Raw genomic sequence first — 16,615 nt, forward strand, 5'->3', positions numbered from 1 at the left:
GTTTCTAATTTTATTCCTAAGCAGAAGAACATCAGCCTCTTTCTTTCTCCTGACAACTTCCTTGACTACTTGCTGGTCAGACTGGTGGGAAAATGACCAGCAGGTGGCGCTGTTGGAACAAAATGTATTCATAGTAACAGTACATGTATCCCTTAACCCTTTCCCTGCCAGCCGTTTTGTCCTAGATGCGAACATCTACTGCCAAGCAGTTTTTAGATATTTTGCACTCTTTCACTTTAAGGGCCTTTCCTGGGGTGGTCTTTTAGTTAACCCAGGAAAACAATGTATTGTTTTTTTCAGGACAACCTGAACTTTCACAATATGCAAGAATTTTGGTGTAATTCTACTTCTCTAATAAAATATTGGATTCTAAGTGTCAAATAAAATGAAAAAAATCATGTTGCACGAAGAACAATCACATATATCAGAAACATCATTCATTTTATGTACGAGAACACAGCCGATTTAGAAAGGTCTATGTCTCCTGAACGCGACAATACCAAATATATATAGTTTTATGGAGATTTCTCACTTGTATAGATCAAAATCTACAAGCAGTACACAACCAAATTTCCAAAGCAACACTTCCCAAACGGCATACTTTTGATTTCAAGGCCAAACATTCCGCTAACAGTAGGTTTACCCTAGAAAACTACCCATTACTAGAAAGAACAGATTCTGGTGAATCAAAAATGGGTAGAAATATCTTTGTACTCCAAACCACCAAGTTGCAATTGTTTCCTAAAGTTATAATGTTTTATAGAAATTGGTGAATTTTTTGAAAAATGACCTCAAAGCTTCCACTCTACAGCAACATATCTCCCACACATCATTAGGTATCAATGTAAAACACCCCAAATATAAAATCCTGGGTCCACTGAACAGTTTGATGCCCAATATGAATAGATGTACCCAAGCACGTGGCATAGGAGGCCCCAAAAGGAAGACCCCCCATTTGTTCTGTCATTTCAGATACTGCAAAATCAACACATTTACATCGTTTTGGGGGGTGGCAAAGGTAGAAAAAAGTATGTTCACCCCAGAAAACCATATATTTTCGGAAAGTATACATTCCCCTGAATCCAAATTGGGTATGCATGTCTTTCTACACCAAAGTACCAAGCGGCAAACCATTACTAAAGTTGGTGATTTTGGCGACATTTCCAAAAATCACTTAAAAATTTCTACCCTGCAGCATCGTATTACCCACATACTTTTAGGTATCAAGACAAATCACCCCAAATATGAAAGCCTAGGGTCCTCTGAACAGTTTGATGCCCAATATGTATAGGTGTACCCAAGCACGTGGCATATAGGGGCCTGAAAAGGAAGACCCCCATATGGTCTGTCATTTCAGATACTGCAAAATCAACACATTTACATCGTTTTGGGGGGCGGCAAAGGTAGAAAAAAGTAAGTTCACCCCAGAAAACCATATATTTTCGGAAAGTACACATTGCCACGAATCTAAATTGGGTATGCATGTCTTTGTACTCCAAAGTACCAAGCCGCAAATCATTCCTAAATTTGGTGATTTTGGTGACATTTCCAAAAATCACTTAAAAATGTCTACCCTGCAGCATCGTATTTCCCACATACTTTTAGGTATCAAGAGAAATCACCCCAAATATGAAAGCCTAGGGTCCTCTGAACAGTTTGATGCCCAATATATATAGGTGTACCCAAGCACGTGGCATATAGGGGCCCCAAAAGGAAGACTCCCATATGGTCTGTCATTTGAGGTACTGCAAAATCAACACATTTACATCGTTTTGGGGGGGGGCAAAAGTAGAAAACAGTAAGTTCACCCCAGAAAACCATATATTTTCGGAAAGTACACATTCCAACGAATCCAAATTGGGTATGCATGTCTTTCTACGCCAAAGTACCAAGCCGCAAATCATTCCTAAATTTGGTGATTTAGGTGACATTTCCAAAAATCACCTCAAAATATCTACCCTGCAGCATCGTATTACCCACATACTTTTAGGTATCAAGACAAATCACCCCAAATATGAAAGCCTAGGGTCCTCTGAACAGTTTGATGCCCAATATGTATAGATGTACCCAAGCACGTGGCATATAGGGGCCCCAAAAGGAAGACCCCCATATGGTCTGTCATTTCAGGTACTGCAAAATCAACACATATACATAGTTTTGGGGGGAGCAAAGGTAAAAAAAAGTGCATTCACCCCAGAAAACCATATATTTTCGGAAAGTACACATTCCCACGAATCCAAATTGGGTATGCATGTCCTTGTACTCCAAAGTACCAAGCCGCAAGCCTTTCCTAAATTTGGCGATAAAAGCAACAGTTTTTACATTTTTGAAAATTGCCTAAAAATATTGCAATTGGCCGCATTTATCTCACCCAATTTCTTACATACAATTCTAAAACACCATAAATACTGATGCCAAGGGTCAATTGAACCGTTTGATGCCCAATATGCATTGATATACCAAGGCAGCTGGCATGTGCGGACCCAAAATGAAAATAGTGCATATGATTTTTCTCTGCTGCCGATTCGCCTTCTGTGAACATAGACCCTTGACTTCATATTATATGCCTCAAGACCCTCCTAACAGCAAAGACCCCCCCAAAACCATATATTTTTGGAAAGTACACATTCTGACGAATCCAAAAAAGATAAAGACGTCTTTCTACACCAAACTGCAAAGCTTTTCTAAACGCAGAGGTTTTTACATTTCTGAAAATCGCCTAAAATTGTTGCAGTTTGCCGCATTTATCACACACACTGTTTTACGTATAAAGAAAAATCACCCTAAATATGGACGTCAGAGGTCTACTAAATAGTTTGATGCCCAATATGCATAGATTTACCAAAGTATGTGGCGTGTACAGACCCCAAATGAAAAACATGCCTATGAATTTTCACGCTAGCCAACTAAGCTGCAGAAAAGAGAGCCCCAACTGTGCGTTATGTGCCATAAGACCCCAAAACTGTAAAAAGACCCCCAGAAACCCATATATTTTTGGAAAGCATATATTCTGGCGAATCAAACTAAGTAAAATAAATCTTTCTATACCAAAGCACCAAACAGCAAAACTATACTAAAGATACATAAGGAACAATAATGCATGGATAAAATTGCAATAAAACCACAAAAATAGCGTAAATCAATGAAATAACAAAATAATTGATCCGGCAGCGTAATTAGTAGAGATGTCGCAAACTGTTCGCCGGCGAACTTGTTCGCGCGAACATCGGGTGTTCGCGCTCGCCGGAAGTTCGCGAACGTCGCGCGACGTTCGCCATTTTGGGTTCGCCATTGTTGGCGCTTTTTTTTGCCCTCTCACCCCAGACCAGCAGGTACATGGCAGCCAATCAGGAAGCTCTCCCCTGGACCACTCCCCTTCCCTATAAAAACCGAAGCCCTGCAGCGTTTTTTCACTCTGCCTGTGTGTGCTGAAGAGATAGTGTAGGGAGAGAGCTGCTGCCTGTTAGTGATTTCAGGGACAGTTGAAAGTTTGCTGGCTAGTAATCGTTTTGATACTGCTCTGTTATTGGAGGGACAGAAGTCTGCAGGGGTTTGAGGGACATTTAAGCTTAGGTAGCTTTGCTGGCTAGTAATCTACCTTCTACTGCAGTGCTCTGTATGTAGCTGCAGTGGGCAGCTGTCCTGCTTCTGATCTCATCTGCTGACTGCTGCAATAACAGTAGTCCTTGTAAGGACTGCTTTTATTTATTTTTTTGTTGTTTTACTACTACTACTACTACTACTACTATAAGAGCCCAGTGCTATTAGTCTAGCAGTGTTGGGGAGTGGGACTGGTGTGCTAATCTGCTGCTCCTAGTAGTTCAGCAGCACCAACTTTAATTTTTTTTTTTAATATTCATTTTTTTTTATTTTACTTTTTTTTATTTTACTACCGCTGTAGTAGTGTATAAGTTGACCTTTTAGGCATTATTTGCCCTGTAGGCATTATTTGCACAGTGTTTTCTTCAACCCGCCATCTAGCTGTGTGACCTTGTTCACATTCTGTCTAAATATCCATAATATTACCGTCTCCAGAAAAAACACCGGAGTGACTTTTTTCAAGCAGCCATAATATATTTTACGTAATCCGTATCCACCGCTGTAGTAGTGTATACGTTGACCTTGTAGGCATTGTTTGCCCAGTTTTTTTGGCCGCAGCCACTGAAGCACAGAGGCCAGAAAAAATATGCCATATAAATGCTGAAAATAGTCATTTTTTGCCATACGTTGACTCAACGTATATGGCAAAAAATGACTATTTTCAGCATTTATATGGCATATTTTTTCTGGCAACTGTGCTTCAGTGGCTGCGACCAAAAAAATGCATATTTTCTGCATTTATATGGCATAATTTTTCTGGCCTCTGTGCTTCAGTGGCTGCAACCAAAAAAATTTATATTTTCAGCATTTATATGGCATAATTTTTCTGTCAACTGTGCTTCAGTGGCTGCGACCAAAAAAATGCATGTTTTCTGCATTTATATGGCATAATTTTTCTGGCCTCTGTGCTTCAGTGGCTGCAACCAAAAAAGTTTATATTTTCAGCATTTATATGGCATAATTTTTCTGTCAACTGTGCTTCAGTGGCTGCGACCAAAAAAATGCATATTTTCTGCATTTATATGGCATAATTTTTCTGGCCTCTGTGCTTCAGTGGCTGCAACCAAAAAAATTTATATTTTCAGCATTTATATGGCATAATTTTTCTGGCAACTGTGCTTCAGTGGCTGCGTCCAAAAAAACTGGGCAAACAATGTCTACAAGGTCAACGTATGGCGAAAAATGACTATTTTCAGCATTTATATGGCATATTTTTTCTGGCAACTGTGCTTCAGTGGCTGCGTCCAAAAAAACTGGGCAAACAATGCCTACAAGGTCAACGTATGGCAGTTGTTTAAAGAGAACAGTAGATTACTAGCCAGCAAAGCTACCTAAGCTAAAATGTCCCTCAAATCCCTGCAGACTTCTGTCCCTCCAATACAGAGCAGTATCAAGCAGATTACTAGCCAGCAAGCTTACTATCATCTGTCCCTGAAATCACTAACAGCTCTCCCCCTACACTATCTCTTCCAAGCACACACAGGCAGATTTTTCAGATACATTTTTGCCCTTGATCCCCCTCTGGCATGCCACTGTCCAGGTCGTTGCACCCTTTAAACAACTTTAAAATCATTTTTCTGGCCAGAAATGTCTTTTCTAGATGTTAAAGTTCGCCTTCCCATTGAAGTCTATGGGGTTCGCGAACCGTTCGCGAACCGCTCGCGTTTTTGCGCAAGTTCGCGAATATGTTCGCGAACTTTTTTTCCGACGTTCGCTACATCCCTAGTAATTAGTGGCCGAAATCGATTATCCAATAGTCACGCTGTCAAAATAACATGCTTTTAGGCAAAACAAACAGTACAATGAATAAGTAAAAAAAAAAAAAAAAACCCTGTTTGTGAGTTTTTGTGTATACATATTTGTGCACTAATAAAAGTTGTCTGAGTGTGCAAATACATGTAATTAAGTGTAAATAAGTGTACAAAATCGACTAAGTGTGCTAAAATAAAAAAATAAAAAATAAAAAAACACAAATTTTTACTAAAATGTTCATGTAAGTGTATAAATGTACTGTAGGTATGTGTAAGTGCAGGTAAGTGTGTAAAAAAAAGTGCACTTACCGTTTTTGTAGCAGGAGGATCGCTGGAACCGAAGGACGACTCCTGGCAGCGTGTCTGCAGAGTTACTGCGCAGCAGGAAGTGACTGGGCGCGTGGTGCGACGAGGAGGAGGTAAGCCAGCAGCAGCAGCGCTTACATTGCGCTTCTGCTACTTTGAAGTCGGATCTGCGACAATCGCGTCGCAGATCCGACTTGACAGCCCCCCAGCCACGTTGCCCAGGGGGCTGTCTACCCTCCTGACTCTCTGCAGAGGCGGCAAAAGCCGCCGATGCAGAGAGAAGGGCTCAGCTGCAAAAGAACGTACGAGGTACGTTCTTGGCAGCCTGAGCCCTGAACCGCCAGCACGTACGCCGTACGTGCTTGGCGGTTAAAGGGTTAATATCTTGGAATAAAAAATAAATAAATAATGAATGTAAATGACAAAAGTGCTTAGAATAGTCCCCTCATCAATTTTATACTCACTTATTTTAAAGGTTTACTTAATAAATTCTGGGCCTGCGGGACACCAAGAAAAAAAACAGGTGGGCCCCCTGGCTCTTGTGGGCCCCACTGGCCCAGATCTGCACCCTGCGCTGCTTCTTCCTGCCGCGACCTCCCTTCTTCAGGCCCAAAAACAGACGAGGCCCTGAAACTGCAGCCCCAGTCCAACCCTGATTCTGGTAACTGGGAGGGTGAAGGGAATGGCTTCCACAACGACCCCTTTGCATTCGATGGCGCAGTGACTCTCAGCGTTACTTGATGCAGCGACCCCCCCCCCCCCCCCCCGTTATTATCAACCTGTGAAATATTACATGAAATCTGGCGATTTTCTTGATTTGAATAAGAGACTGGAATATGAATAGGAGAGGCCTGAATAGAAGGATCAGTAATAAAAAGTAACAATAACAATACATTTGTAGCCTTGCAGAGCATTTGTTTTTAGATGGGGTCTGCGACCCCAATTTGAATGCTGGAAAGAGTCAGAAGAAAAATGTAAATAACTATAAAATGATATTAAAAAAATATTGAAGACCAATTGAAAAGTTGCTTAGAATTGGCCATTCTATATCATACTAAAAGTTACCTAAAAGGTGAACCACCCTATATACGGGCAGATTAAAGGAACAGTAACATCAACAAATTAAAGTGTTTTAAAGTAATACAAATATAATGCAGTGTTGCCCTGCACTGGTATAACTGGGGTGTTTGCTTCAGAAACACTACTATAGTTTATATAAACAAGCTGCTGTGTAGCCATGGGGGCAGCCATTCAAGCACAGGATACACAGTAGATAACAGATAAGTACGACTATAGTTTATATAAACAAGCTGCTGTGTAGCCATGGTGGCAGCCATTCAAGCACAGGATACACAGTAGATAACAGATAAGTACTACTATAGTTTATATAAACAAGCTGCTGTGTAGCCATGGGGGCAGCCATTCAAGCACAGGATATACAGTAGATAACAGATAAGTACTACTATAGTTTATATAAACAAGCTGCTGTGTAGCCATGGGGGCAGCCATTCAAGCGCAGGATACACAGTAGATAACAGATAAGTACTACTATAGTTTATATAAACAAGCTGCTGTGTAGCCATGGGGGCAGCCATTCAAGCACAGGATACACAGTAGATAACAGATAAGTACTATTATAGTTTATATAAACAAGCTGCTGTGTAGCCATGGGGGGAGCCATTCAAGCACAGGATACACAGTAGATAACAGATAAGTACTACTATAGTTTATATAAACAAGCTGCTGTGTAGCCATGGGGGCAGCCATTCAAGCAAAGGATACACAGTAGATAACAGATAAGTACTACTATAGTTTATATAAACAAGCTGCTGTGTAGCCATGGGGGCAGCCATTCAAGCACAGGATACACAGTAGATAACAGATAAGTACTACTATAGTTTATATAAACAAGCTGCTGTGTAACCATGGGGGCAGCCATTCAAAGGAGAAAATGCTCAGGTTACATAGCAGATAGCAGATAAGCTCTGTAGAACATAATGGTGTTATCTGTGATTCACCTTTAAGTTAAAAGGGGGGTCACTGACCCCATCTAAAAACAAATGTTTTCTAAGGCTACAAATGTATTGTTATTGCTACTTTGTATAAGTGTTTTTTGTATTCAGGCCCTGTCCTACTCATATTTTAGTCTCTTATTGGAAGCAATGCATGGTTGATAGGGTCATTTTTTTTAACAATCATTTTGCAGCCTTCCAGAGCATTTGTTGTTTAGATGGGGTCAGTGACCCCCATTTGAAAGCTGGAAAGAGTCAGAAGAAGAAAGCAAATAATAAAAAAAACTATAAAAAAAGAAGAAATGAAGGCCAGTTGAAAAGTTGCTTAAAATTAGCCATTCTATAGCAAACTAAAAGTTAACTTAAAAATGAAACACCCCTTTAAAAGGCAAGTCAACCCCAAAGAAAACACAATTCTAAGCAAATTTGCAATAAACATTCATTAAAAATGTTTATGGTTTAAAAGTTATTTGTATATGTATATAATGTATTGTTACTGAAAGCAGTGTCTGTCTGTCCCGTTCTACTACCTGTCCTGATGTCCTAATGGCCAAGACCAGTGATCCCCAACCAGTAGCTCGTGAGTAACATGTTGCTCTCCAACCTCTTGGATGTTGCTCCCAGTGGCCTCAAAGCAGGGGATTATTTTTGAATTCCAGGCTTGGAGGCAAGTTTTAGTTGTATAAAAACCAGCTGTACTGCCCAATAGATCTTTCTGTAGTCTGCCAGTCCACATAGGGGCCACCAAATGGCCAATCACAGCCCTTATTTGGCACCACCCAGGTACTTGTTTTGTGCTTGTGTTGCTCCCCAACTCTTTTTACATCTGAAGTTTGCTCACAGGTAAAAGAAAGATTGGGGACCCCTGGCCAAGACTGTTGATACAATGTAAGACAAGGCAGCTGAATAATAGACCTGTCTTTGCTGGGGAACCAAGACTTTTGCAACATCGTTTAAAAAGTCACAACCAGGAGTTAAGTAAATTCTGCTTTGAACAGCAATTGTTTTTTACAAATAACTTTGAAAGCACTGAAAATGTTTAATTAATGAATATTGGAAAGTTGCTTAGAATTCTGGGATTTTTTTTTTCATTAGACTGATTTTTATTTTGGGGTTGAGTTGCCCTTTAAGGGGTGCAAAGGATCTGGGCCAAGACTTTGGAAGTCCATGGATGGCCACCAGCCAACTCTCCGCTCCCCTACAACACGGCCAGTGGTATCGCCTAATGGAAGACTGTGTGAAGATCTTGCACAACAAACATTATTGCCATAATTGTTCCTTCAAGCTGAAAGATCTGTGAAACAATCTTATATTTAATGTATGGCGCTGTGTATTTATAGGAACCGCCGTGGGAAAATATAGCGGAGTGTGAAGGCTTTTTACAAGGCGATGTAGAGAAATCTGCCGTGTGCCCCTTACTCTGGGGGTTACAAACCCCAGTCACACTCTGTGATAACGCTCAGGAAGGCCTTTAGCTTGATTTTACATACACATATGATTTTACATATATGATTTTACATATACATATGATTTTACATATATGATTTTACATATACATATGATTTTACATACACATATGATTTTACATATAATATGATTTTACATACACATATGATTTTACATATAATATGATTTTACATACACATATGATTTTACACATACATATGATTTTACATATAATATGATTTTACATATAATATGATTTTACATATACATATGATTTTACATACACATATGATTTTACATACACATATAATTTTACATACACATATGATTTTACATATAATATGATTTTACATACACATATGATTTTACATATACATATGATTTTACATATAATATGATTTTACATACACATATGATTTTACATATAAATATGATTTTACATATAAATATGATTTTACATATAAATATGATTTTACATATAATATGATTTTACATACACATATGATTTTACATATAATATGATTTTACACATGCATATGATTTTACATACACATATGATTTTTTTGGGCAGGAGATATAGAAGGTGCTGATGCCCAGTATATAATGGAAGCAGAAATGCACAGCCCTGTGCTCTGGTTAATACTGATGAAGCATCTGGATCCATTCTAAAAAGCAACGACATTAATATTATATACTGTATCATTTAATATGGTCAATTTATGGGGCCCATGTAGGAACATTTTAGGGCTCATTTGTGGCTGCAAGTGCAGAGTGTAAAGTGCAATTTCTGATCCAAATCAACATTTTTTTCTTACGCAAAATGAAACGTTTTACCCCTAAATTCTGGCAGCATTGTGTTTGGCACAATTGTGTTTGATAGATGAAACAAATGGAATTATACAAGCGGTTGTTATTATTATTGTTATTATTATTGTTATTATTATTATTATCGGTGTTAAAACTGCATTAGCATGTCATGCTTTGGGTGCAAGTCTGTTGCACATCATACTTGGTAACATAGTAACACAGTGACACAGTAACATAGTAAGTGAGGATAAAAAAAGACACATGTCCATCAAGTCCAACCTTAAGTCTATATATAACCTGCCTAACTGCCAGTTGATCCAGAGGAAGGTAAAAACCCATTTGAAGTCTCTCCAATTTGCCTCAGAGGGGGAAAAATTCCTTCCTGACTCCAAAATGTAATGGGACCAGTCCCTGGATCAACTTGTACTATGAGCTCTCTCCCATATCCCTGTATTCCCTCACTTGCTAAACACCATCCAACCCATAATAGATCACATTCATCATGGCGGTTGCCTTGCATCAATAGATGTACTTATGTACCAGTAACTAAAGAACAGGTAAAACACCTGCCAAGGCCGGGCCGGTATTACAAATTTACCAGCATTATAGTTGCTGGTAAATTTGTAATACCCTTGAAAAAAGTCCTTGGCTTGCCCCCAATTCGCTTAGAACTTTACTTTTTTTTAGCCTTCTGGCCATCGCACTATGTGGCTCCGCCAGAGAATGCCTCTTTTGTTCCCGCCCCCCCACTGCCGGTAAAAACTTTTAGAGAAGGTGGCAACCCTACTAGGGCCCCCCAGTCCAACCCTGTGACCAGCTGCTCAGCACAGCAACAAGGACATGTTTGTTTGGACACAAGAACCTTTAATACACACAAAACCTTGCTCCATCTGAGCTCAGGCACTAATAAGTGAATCCTTCTGGCTGAGCAGCCAGGGTGAATCTTCTGTCCAAGCTCAGGAGCCTTCTAACAACCAAAATTTCGGCTCTTGGTAGACTGTGGTCTGCTGTCGCCTGATGCCATCTGCCAGGATTGCTCCTGCTGAGTATTAAGCACAAAAATAAGCAGTATCATCCAATGACATTGCTTTAGAGAAAGAAGGAAAACTAATTGCTAATTGGTCTATACCAGTGATCCCCAACCAATAGCTCATGAGCATCATGTTACTCACCAACCCCTTAGATGTTGCTCTCAGTGGCCTCAAAGCAGGAGCTTATTTTTTAATTCCAGGCTTGGAGACAAGTTTTGGTTGTATAAAGACCAGATGTACTGCCAAACAGAGTCTCATGTAAGCTGCCAGTCCACATAAGGGGCTACCAATCAGAGGCCTTATTTGGCACCCCAGAAACTTTTTCCATGTTTATGTTGCTCTCCATCCTCTTTTACATTTAAATTTGACTCATGGTTGAAAAAGGTTGGGGACCCTTGGCCTATACTGACCAGTTTCAAGCTGGCTCCTATGGAACAGTGATTGGTTTCTATTTAGCAGCTTCATGGGGTATATTTATTAACCCTGGCATTTCAGACTACAGTAACCTTGTTTGTTTTTGTCCCTGCTGCAATCAAAACATAAAAACTGTTAACGCACTTTGTTCTTCCTTAAAAGATAAATAAACCTTAAAAATAAGTGAATATAAAATGGATGGTGGGTGCTATTGTAGGCACTTTTGTAATGTACATTCATTATTTATTTTTAATTCCAAGATATTAAGGGATACATGTACTGTTAATATGAATGAATTGTGTTACAACAGCGCCACCTGCTGGTCAGTTTCCCACCAGTCTGACCAGCAAGTAGTCAAGGAAGTTGTCAGGAGAAAGAAAGAGGCTGATGTTCTTCTGCTTAGGAATAAAATTAGAAACCTTTCTCACATCTTTACAAATTTTCCCATAAAGGACCCCAGTGAATCTGGCTGTTGTGCGACAAAGGGTGCCAACTACTGATTCCAGTTTATTACTCCAAAGTGTTGATGGACTTTTGACTACATCTTGTGAACCGACACAGCTCCTGGCACGGAGCCGACGCTCAGAAGTAGATTAGTGTTCACAGATGGGGCTTTGTGCCCTGGATGAGACAAGCATGTGACTAATACTCTATCCCATAATAGCAAAGCCTTTATAGTGTCATTGGCACGGCCAGGGCAGAATATCACAGCCTAGATATGTGTTAGAACCCACACAGCGTGCCAATGATCATGTAACAGATACATACAGCATGCGTGTGCGTGTCATTTACTTGTAATTGTATTTGCTGTTTCTTGAGGAGACACTTTACGCCTCTTTTTCTGCCCGAAGGGAACTCATTCTGGTTCCCGCTGTTAAGCCGCAGCGAAAGAAGCATTGAAACCGCAGGAGCCATGCCATGCAATGATATGCGTATCTAGGGGCAGATTTATAGATCTGCTCATTTTAGATTCAAAATATTTTGAAATTTCTGTAAAATTAAAAGCTTTGCGTCTAAATTCTAAAAATAAAAAAAAAATAAAAAAGTGCGTACGCTAAGGGCGGAGTTATGATGACAGGTGCGTATAACCATTGCACAAAACTAGAGTCCAGTTGACTATTTCCAGCCTGAGAATGACGCGTGATGTCTATTGAGTCACTGCACAGCAGGTGGGACAGACCAAACTCAAATTTTTCATATTTAAATTCACTTAATTTTAGATTTATACATCTGGGAACCCTTTTATTAAACCTCAAATTTATCTGGTTGAGGTTTTAGAAGAGAAAACGAGAATGTTTAGGTGGTTATTTGGTAAAGGTCACATTTATGAGGTTTTTTTAAACAACTGTGTGCTTATTTATGAAAAATCTGAATGTAAAAAACTCGATTGAACGCAATCAGGGAAAAAACTTGAAATGATCAAGTTTATAGACTTGAACTCATCAAGTTTTTGATCGCAAATCAGGCAGATTCGGGGAGATTAGTCGCCCGGCGACAAATGTAAATCGCCAGCGGGACGCCTTTGTTTTCCAGAGTCGTCCGAAGTTTCCTCGTGAGGCAACTTCGGACGACTTCCAAAAACAATTAGCTCTGAGTGCCATCCCGCTGGCGATTTCAATTTTAGCCGGCTGGAAGGCAGGGGAGGCAGTTTGGGGAAATTAGTCGCCACTAATCTACCTGTGTGCCCTGACACCTGAAAATCAAAAGGCAAAAACATCTTCAGATGATTCAAGGGACCTCTGCCATTGACTTATACATGACCTCAAAAGGTTTTAGTAGTGTGGGACTGGGACACCAGGGGCCTACCCGAAAACCTTAGACTAGGGGCCACCCAAAAACCTTAGACCAGGGCCCACTCTCAGTACTATTATTATTCTTTCTCTCTTCACTCAACCTCTATTCTCCTAGTCTGTTTTCTTTACATACTATAATCTATTATTCCATCTATTTAGTCTCTTTGTTCTCAAAGAAATAGGGAATGACCATGAAATAGGCCAAATGTTTAGCAGAATAAGGGACCACTGACACTTGGGCCCCCCGGGAGTTTTCCTGGTATCCCTGTGGGCCATTCCAACACTGGATTCTACCTGGAGTTGGATTCTGACTTTTAGCAGCTTCGGGGCATAATAAATCTCCAAAAACAGCTTGACCTTTAATAAATAACCCCCTGATTATTCCACAAAGCTGCTAAAAATCCGAATCCAAAAATACTCCATCTCAAACCTGTCGATAAAGCAACAGCAACAATTTGATAAAGTCGAATTTTTGAAGTGACAATTTGATCAAGTCAAGTTTTTTGGAACGTCAAATGCACGATTCGAATTGACGCTAGATTTTGTTTTTCTGCTCCGACTTTTTCGAGAAGAATTATTGATAAACGAGTTCAATTCATGGATGGGAGTTTGGTTGACTTTGCTTTAACAAGAAACGGAGATAAACTCAAATTTTAGTAAATAAACCCCCAAGCCATGGTTTTATTACTGATGGATGTTTTTTGTATTCAATTTAAAGATAAAGGCCAACAGGGTGGTGTCCACAACACACCATTCAAGTATGATAGTTGTGTTATCAGTGAAAACGATTGTATTTGGTTTGCGAGCTCACCGCTTGAGAAGCTGCCTCAGATTTTGAGAGGACATTGGTAGGAGATAAAAATCTTCATAAACTTTGTTTGGCAGAAGAACTAGCAGACACCTAGCAGGAATGTGAATGTTTTTGTGTCAGCTATAACATTAGATATGTGGTTGTTGGCACATACGTCCCTTTGCCAGATGGTTGAGCATTGATTGAGCTCATGCTGATTCTCCACCACGTCCTCCAGACCCAACTATCTGAACTGAAGATCACACAGCGGACATCTTGGCTAATCTGGCAAACAAGAACACATTAGATCAAATAGCTGGCACACAAATGCCCCCCAACCAGGACAGGCTGAGGGCAATACAGTTACTGGGAAAATTGGACTCACCACTGCAAAAAACTTGAAATGATGAAGCAGGGAAGGAATATGGGTCACATATGTCACACGTATATTAAGAGCCACTAGGATATTATGTGTAAATAGGGATTGTTTATTATATATATGGAGTTTGCAATACAGGTATGGGACCTGTTATCTAGAACGCTCAGGACCTGGCATTTTCTGAATAAAGGATCTTTCTGTAATTTGGATCTTCATACCTGAAGTCTACTGGAGAATCATGTAAACATTAATTAAACCCAATAGGCTGGTTTTGCTTCCAATAAGGATTAATTACATCTTAGTTGGGATCAAGTACAAGCGACTGTTTTATTATTACACAGAAAAAGGAAATCATTTTAAAAAATTTGCATTATTTAGATAAAATGGGGTCTATGGGACTGGATAACGGGTTTTAGGATAACAAATCCCATACCTGAACTGCAATACAGATATGGGACCTGTTATCCAGGATGCTCGGGGCCTTGGGTTTTCAGGTTAATGGATCTTGCCGCAATTTGGATCTCCATACCTTAAGTCTACTAGAAAATTTAAACATTAAATAAATTTTGCTTCCAGCAAGGATTTATTATATGTTAGTTTTTAGAATTTTTAGACCCATTAGGAATAAAAAAAATAGAGTAAAAATTCAAGGTACTCGATTTCTTTTACCCTAAATTTTTTCTTCAGATTTTTTAATATATTAAGCAAGCATTTGAATTTTTTTAAAAAGTGATTGTTTATTCGATGTAGGATAAAAACCTTGAAAATTACACAATCTCAAATTTTGAAAAATAAGCCATTAATGTCCTTTAATGTGCAGAGCATCTACCTTTTGCTTCGGTGGAATACATCTTGGAAGTATGAGAAAAGGCTAAACTTGTAAAGGTATAGGGCAGAGATACCCAACCAGTAGCTCATGAGTAACATGTTACCCACCAACCCCTTAGATGTTGCTCCCAGTGGCCTCAAAGCAGGTGATTATTTTTGAATTTCAGGCTTGGAGGCAAGTTTTGGTTGAATAAAAACAAGGAGTACTGCCAAACAGAACCTCCTATAAGCTGCCAGTCCAAATAGGGGTGACGAAATAGCCAATCCCAGTCCTTATTTGGCTCCCCAGGAACATTTTCATGCTTGTGTTGCTCCCCAACTCTTTTTACATTTGAATGTGGCTCACAGGTATAAAGGGTTGGGGAGCCCCAGTATATGGTATCTAAGAAAGCCAAGAACTTGTCTTAGACCTCATTCAGCTGGATACCCATAAAAATCCACCAGTGATATCAGGTCACACCTGTAGATTTCTCGTTTCTCATGGTTTTCCATGGGGCTACAGAGGCTTTATTGAAAAAGCTAATTGAGAATTCTCAAGTAATTCGGAGTGATAGAAAGTTTTTCATTCGAACCCTGATGTGGCCGTTCAATGGAATGGATCATGGTCAGTTTGAACTGGCAAATTTTCTGGTCAAAAAAATAAATAAATAAATAAATTTAATCTGCAAAATGAGATTAGTCAAATTTACATCTTGATCTCTGATAAATCAGCCATTAAAGTTGGCCATGGATTTTTAAAAGATCTTTTCGGTATCGTTAGACCAAGCTTATCTTGAAACGAATGTACGATTTGTCCATCAACTAAAAAGACCATTTCAAGCGATGTTGTCTAGTTGATGTTGTCTAGTTGATGTTGTCTAGTTGATGTTGTCTAGTTGTTGATGTTGTCTAGTTGATGTTGTCTAGTTGATGTTTTCTAGTTGATGTTGTCTAGTTGATGTTGTCTAGTTGATGTTGTCTAGTTGATGTTGTCTAGTTGATGTTGTCTAGTTGTTGATGTTGTCTAGTTGTTGATGTTGTCTAGTTGTTGATGTTGTCTAGTTGATGTTGTCTAGTTGATGTTGTCTAGTTGATGTTGTCTAGTTGATGTTGTCTAGTTGTTGATGTTGTCTAGTTGATGTTGTCTAGTTGATGTTGTCTAGTTGATGTTGTCTAGTTGTTGATGTTGTCTAGTTGTTGATGTTGTCTAGTTGATGTTGTCTAGTTGATGTTGTCTAGTTGATGTTGTCTAGTTGATGTTGTCTAGTTGAAGCCAGGAAAACTGAAGGGAGCTGTAAGATGTGCGATCGTTCGATTCCCACTAACCTCACCATAATTTGACGGATTGGTTGGATTGCACTAAAATCGTTCATCAAAGAAAAATCTTTGCGTCTATGGGACCTTAAGAGACAATAGCAGCTAATGCAAAACTGAAACTTCAGGCTGAGTGACAACTTTGTAGAAGCTTGGGGTATAAAA

This window comes from Xenopus laevis, chromosome 2L (assembly GCF_017654675.1).
Source record: "Xenopus laevis strain J_2021 chromosome 2L, Xenopus_laevis_v10.1, whole genome shotgun sequence".
Classification (NCBI taxonomy): Eukaryota; Metazoa; Chordata; class Amphibia; order Anura; family Pipidae; genus Xenopus; species Xenopus laevis.